Consider the following 6,717-nt stretch of genomic DNA (forward strand, 5'->3'; position numbering starts at 1 on the left):
AGACACTCGCTTGTAAACTATTAAGTTGCCCAGACACTCGCTTGTAAACTATTAAGTTGCCCAGACACTCGCTTGTAAACTATTAAGTTGCCCAGACACTCGCTTGTAAACTATTAAGTTGCCCAGACACTCACTTGTAAACTATTATTTAGTTATGCGTATCTTTTTCTTTTATAGGAAGTGTTTATCAAATACACATACAAAGGAGTGAGTGTACCTTAATTAATTGAATGGTCAAGGATAAAGAAACTGGTTTATCTAGTATGTGATAGCCACTACATGATTTCATATATACAAAGAAATGGAGTTATTTAGTTATATATATATAACAAAAAATAGATTGTGTTTTGAGAAATGAAACTGATTTCAGAAAGGTGTAAATATGTACTCCTTATTGTGTCTTCGTTGATGTTCCTGTTAATCATATTCATTAGCAAAGTTTTCTTTTCTATATTTATATTAATTTAAAAGTAATAATTTAATATGGCAACTTACATTCAGTTTCTTTCAATGAAAAGGTTTTACAATGAGATATAACTTACATCATGTTACAAATATAGCTATGGAAAGGTTTTACAATGAGATATAACTTACATCATGTTACAAATATAGCTATGGAAAGGTTTTACAATGAGATATCATAACTTACATCATGTTACAAATATAGCAAACGGTGTATGTGTAACACTTAAATATCTGTTGGTCACAAATAGTTAGTATCGTATAACTTTTTAAATATCATTACAGTCATCTTTGAAATGTTTTATAGCGTTCTCTTTTTGTACAGTATGACCTACTTCACCTTCTTTACTCAATATGCAGTTAGTTCTTTGTTTCAAGTTTCCGATATCCTGTTAAACTGGAATATTGAGACTTGAAACCAGTCCTGAAAACGTTATATACTGAGTTCAAACTAGTGTTGATAAGTTAATGATAACGTTTTTTATTGTTTATTAAGAAGAAGAAACGATACTGTTATTTATACTACTAGAATATATATTTTTACAAAGTAAGTTTCATCTTTAAATGTTGGAAAGATAAGTTTGTAAAATATTTGTGTATAGTGTTTGACAACTTGGAGAATGAAGTTGAGGCCTGTATTTTTGAACTGTACAGTTACATGTTGGCTTTCCTGTGGTTGCAGCCGAATATTTAATTGGTGTTGGTTGTAATATTCAGGTGTGATTTATATTTAAAATGTGATAGTTGTACAGTAATTTGATGTCTGGGTTTTTTATGTAAGTGAAATCTTGGTAAAAAACAACAAGTGTGATTTAATATTTATTAAAATTAGTGAGAAAAAGAGTTCTTTGTTTAGTCAGTTAGGGCTTGTATGGACGTGCAAAGTCTTTAAAACAAAGTATCAGAAACTTCCCACAGTGTGTATTAGGAAATTATTGGTTGAAAAAACAAGTTTCATAAAGTTGAGCAGTTGTCTGTTTTAGAAACGTGTTCACAGTTCAGCTATTGAAAACAACGTTGTTAACACTTTATACACCAAAATGTGACAATGGGAAGGTCTTCTGTACAATTATGTCATTGTGTATCTAAACATTTGTTCCTGAAACATTAAAAGGCCTAGTACTGTCTTTCACGGTTTTCATTGTAGATCTAATTGGTCTAAACGTTATACATTTTCATGATGTGGCTTCCGAGTTCTATAAGTTTTAAAAAAAATAACATTGGTCATTTTTCATGTATTTAAGAAAGTTCAAGAAAATTTTTCTTGAGCCACTACACTGTCATTTACTACTGTGATTTACTATTAGCACGGGAAGGGAACAGTTATCTAAAATTGCTGTCTTATTTATCAGCTATTACTTATGTAAGGCACTTGTTTTTCTTCATCATAACAAACTGAAGTATTAACAGGTTATCACGTACTTTTTGATCAAGAACTTCAAAAACTGTTATTACAAAGATATTACTGACAAATGACTCGTAAACCTAAGTTGTAGTAAAGAATGTATAGACCTTTCTCTGGAATTAAGTTATTTTTTTTAATAAAGTGTACAATATTTTAATCTGTATCAGAAACTAAATCACAAAAGATCAGCTGACTTATGGAAATTTAAACTTTGCATAAACAATGGGATGAACCTATAGTGTTAACACAAACACAGACATAATTTTGTCACATCTCTGCTAAACCACCTTTAGCCTGAAATGGAAAATTCATATTTATTCACCGCAGTTTTAGGCCTAACCAGCAGCTATTAGTGTAAAATAAATCATGTTCATAGACTTATCTTGTTCATGTACAGGTGCGTTGTCAGTTAGATGTTTTGCTGATGATAAATATTGTAATTCCTTCAGGGAATTAAAAAAAATATTTTGCCCATAGCCAAAAGTCGTTTAGCTATAGAATGTCTACAGTATTTCAACTTGTGCTACATACGCAGAACAACAGAAAATGCCATAACGTTAATAATTAGTACTAGACCACCCGTGACCCGTTGGGTCACCCACTATTCAGAGGTTATGAAGAATTGAAGCTAATTTCAATATTGCACCGAAATGAAGGCTTATTTTGAGATAATTTAATTAAATATTTCAATCCATTCGTGTTATTTATAATCCAAGAAAAGATACTTGATTGTTGATCGGGAGTAAAAGGTAAGACCATTTCATTTTTCAAAAAATTGAAGTCAGAGTTTTAAGTTATTGTGATGAATTAGTTCATTATGTTGTGGTCTTTCCTCATAAACCTTCTACAACTAAAAAACAGTAACACTGTATTTATTCTTGGAATTTTGTTTCTTCTTCTGATTTTCATGTTTCGTTTGACTCTTGGCATCATATTCACAGTTGATTCAAAACGCCTGAAAATAAGAAATAACAGATAATAGTAATGTTATTCATGGTTTATTAGAACATAATTGCTATCAAAAAACTAAAAAAAAGCTATTTCAGAAAAAAATTTCATACTTGCTCAAACTACTGCAAGAAACAGCAAAACTTGATAACTGATACACTACGAAATTCACCAAATGAAAAATGTTTCTCACTGTCTTACAGCAAATGATTTTTTGACTGAGAAAATTTTCTCCATTCCAGAGTTCATGTAACTAAACGTATTTACTAGAATATTCTTCATTTTGTCGATCAGTTGCTACTAGGCCTGTATATATGAGGTGTAATAAAGCATCATGTATTAAAAAATAATGACGTTAAAATATAATTGTGCAGGTGAAAAATATTCTAAGGAAAAGCTATGCCATCCACCGTCAACTCTTGGCTCACTCTATACGAACGAATAGTGGAATTAATAGTCACATTATAATACTACCAGGGCTGAAAGGGCGAGCATGGTCAGTGGTGGGATTATCACAGTTATGAAGGTGTCGAATCGTTGTTAATTTTTTTTTTAAGTAACGACACCTCATTCAGTGCTGTATATGCCATAATCACCTCAGAGTGATTAGACAGGTTTGTAAAGATTATAAAACTTGTTATGGTTGTGAATGTTTTTCTTGCTGACGAAGTATGATTATAACAAGTTGTTTCAAAATGATACTATTCGGCTTATAGCATTTTTTAAACTACATTCTTTTTTTTCGGTCTCTTAGGATTTTTTTTCCCCAGGAAAGGAATGCATAATAATTTTTCAACGACGTCATGGGTGCCACATCCATTGCTGACGAAGCGTTTCGGCCAGTGCCAGAGCTCACCAGGCTAGCTGGGAAACAAACGTGGTGGTAGTCGGAAAGCTGTTTATATAAGACATGTAATAGAATAACTTGATATGGTGTGAATGCCTTTTGCTGGCGAAGCGTGACTTTAATCAGTCACACTTGCCACAAGCCAGTAATTCTAGGCTTACTATATTTTGAAACACTGCATTCTTTATTCGGTCCCTTAGTTTGTTTGTTTTTTGGAGGGGTGGAGAATAAGAGTGTATAACAGTATCCAATCGAACTATATCTATTATACTTACTTAAAATTCATTGTATTTTGGCTTCGTTTGGAATGAAAGAATCGTGTAACTTTGAAATGTTTTCTCTTAAACAAAATTAACCCCACGTAAAAGTAAGTTTGAAAGCTAAAAATATTAACAGTCCTATATGTGCCCTGTTACAAACCATTGTGCGAATGACCTAATACACGTTTCTGGTGATTAACTAAAGACATTGTGATTTTTGTTTTTCGAACACAGGTTGCTAAACAGCAGATTTTTAAACATTATTAGCTGAAACACAATAGTTCATATTTTTTTTGCTTTTCTCGTTGGGCCTGGTGGTTAGGGCCCAAGACTTGCAATCTGCGGGTAGCAGGTTTGAAACCCATCGCCGAATGTGCTAACCCTTTCAGTTGTGGGGTTGTTATTATGTCACGGTCATTCTACGTTTTGTTGATAAAGAAGAACTTATGAATTGGCGGTGGGTGTTGTTGTTAACTACCTGCCTTAATTCTAGTCAATCACTTATAAATCAGGTACGGCATGTGCAGATAGCCCTCGAGTAGTAATTCAACAAACAAACCATCGTTTTTACTGTTATTATGGAATGTTGTAAAGAGATCAAAGGTTTTTCCTTTGTCGTATTATGTAATTAAAGCAAATTTACATTAATAAGAACTTTTGAAATATTTACACAAGCTATGAAAGCGTAAAATGTAAATTTCTTTAGAGGAAATATTGATTCTTTATGAGTTTTCCATAAATTATTTAACATGTTTAACAACAAAATGTCTTGCTAACATATTTGAAATGTCATATATATATATTCGTTGTCCTTTGCTTGCAATTTTATGTAGTAAAATTATTGCAGACATTCTCGGAATGGGCTCTTTTTGAAAAGAAGTATGTATTTGTAAATTAATTTTCTTTCAATATTAAGGGTAAAAAGCACAAAATCCGACGTTTTTTGGCACAATGAAAGGTCAAGTCTTTATTACCAAACAACAAAAAACAAACATTGGATTTTGTGTTTTCTTACTCTTAATATATAAGCACAATGTGCCTGAAAAGAAATTATAATTTTCTTTCGTTGAATTGCTTATAAAAACGGAATAATACACTGTAGTGGCCAGGTGGTTAAGGCACTCGCAATCTGAGGGTCGCGGGTTCGAATCCCCGTCCCACCAAACATGCTCGCCCTTTCAGCCGTGGGGGCGTTATAATGTGACGGTCAATCAATCCCACATGGTAAAAGAGTAGCCCAAGAGTTGGCGGTGGGTGGTGATGACTAGCTGCCTTCCCTCTAGTCTTACACTGCTAAATTAGGGACGGCTAGCGCAGATAGCCCTCGTGTAGCTTTGCGCAAAATTCAAAAACAAAACAAAACATACACTGTAGTACGTAGTGGAAAAATCTACTCTGCCCAAAACTGGCGATGTAGGATATCCTAGAAGGGCAACAATTTTCATTAAACGTGATACATACAGTATTGTAGGCTACTATGTGAATTTCAGATTTATATCTATTTTCATGCCAAATTAGTTTCCCGTATTGCCTGCCATTAATCTGTCACATTGTCGCACTTCTGGACGGGATAAATACTATCACCCCCTAGTATACCCTAACCTGACATTTCATAGCTAACTGGATTAAATAAAAAATTTCGAAATCAAGCTTGACCAACAAAGAGGCAGTCAAACGTCGGTAAATTCCTTTGTGAGCCAATCAAAATTAAGATAATTCATAAAATGAATTCGTGGCGCATTCATAAAATATTTATTGGTAAAAATCAGGTAGATCAGAAGTTCCCAAAATGTGGTTCGGGGGGGGGGCCTCTGGGGTTCCGCAGTAATGCATCAAATTTATGAAATTACCATTTAGTGAAAGAGTAACGAATAAAATAAAATGCTAAGACATTATAAAACTTATATTGTAATATGTATAAATCCCAAAATTAATAATTGTAATTAACATAAATTGAATTATATAAATTCGTTGTGTGCCTGGCACCGTTGCCTGCCGATCGCAAAAAAGACAAGACTGTTGATTTCCAGCTGGATTGACGCATTACTACAGTGTGTACGTTAGTGTCACAATTACTTCAAAGCAGTAAAATACTTAATGCCATTTCCTACAACACATTTATGTGAGCGAGGTTTCTCTCAGCTTACTTGTATAAAATCGAAGTTTAGAAATAAGATAAATGTGAGCCGGATTTTCGTTTGAAACTGTTAGACATTGGCTCAGAAATTCGCAAGATTGTTTCAGCAAGGCAGTGTCATCCTTCACATTAAAGTAAGTCGTAATATCTTTTTATTTTCCATATTTAACTATGTTTTTCATTGTTCTTTTCTTAAAACTAGAATCAATCCGTAAAGGTATTAAAATATGCATATGATACACCAGTTACACGTGATAAAAACTATTTTTAACGGGAGGTGGTCTGCCAATACAGTAAAGAAGTTGAAGGGGGTCCTCCAGTTGGCAAAGTTAAGGAACCCTCGAGCTATATTAACTACTTATGTATAGAAAAGTCAGTGCGTTTTGGTAACACTATGTTCGAACAATGGCTTTTATGTCATGTCGCTTAGCAACAAAAGTATAAGCAAATAATGTTATTAGTCTGTGTACTGAAAGTATAAAATGAAATGTATAGACAACAAATCAGGAAAAATATTATATTTATTGATTTCTTACTTTGAGTCTCCGTTGATTAAAGAGGTTTTTTATTATTATGAAAAACATTGGTGATATAACAGAAAATACCTTAATTCACAAACTATTTAAGTTTAAAATTGAATCGATATTTTTACTTTCAT

General features: G+C 32.8%; 1 long non-coding RNA gene across 1 annotated transcript; it reads left to right on the forward strand.

The window, feature by feature from the left end:
* The first annotated feature begins 6 nt into the window (after window positions 1–6).
* Window positions 7–2,024, forward strand: LOC111088374. Its single transcript, XR_002612908.1, has 2 exons — window positions 7–518; window positions 571–2,024. It is a non-coding gene; the product is annotated as an uncharacterized LOC111088374 (long non-coding RNA).
* Window positions 2,025–6,717: the final 4,693 nt, after the last annotated feature.

Source organism: Limulus polyphemus, unplaced genomic scaffold, assembly GCF_000517525.1.
Source record: "Limulus polyphemus unplaced genomic scaffold, Limulus_polyphemus-2.1.2 Scaffold3636, whole genome shotgun sequence".
NCBI lineage: Eukaryota > Metazoa > Arthropoda > Merostomata > Xiphosura > Limulidae > Limulus > Limulus polyphemus.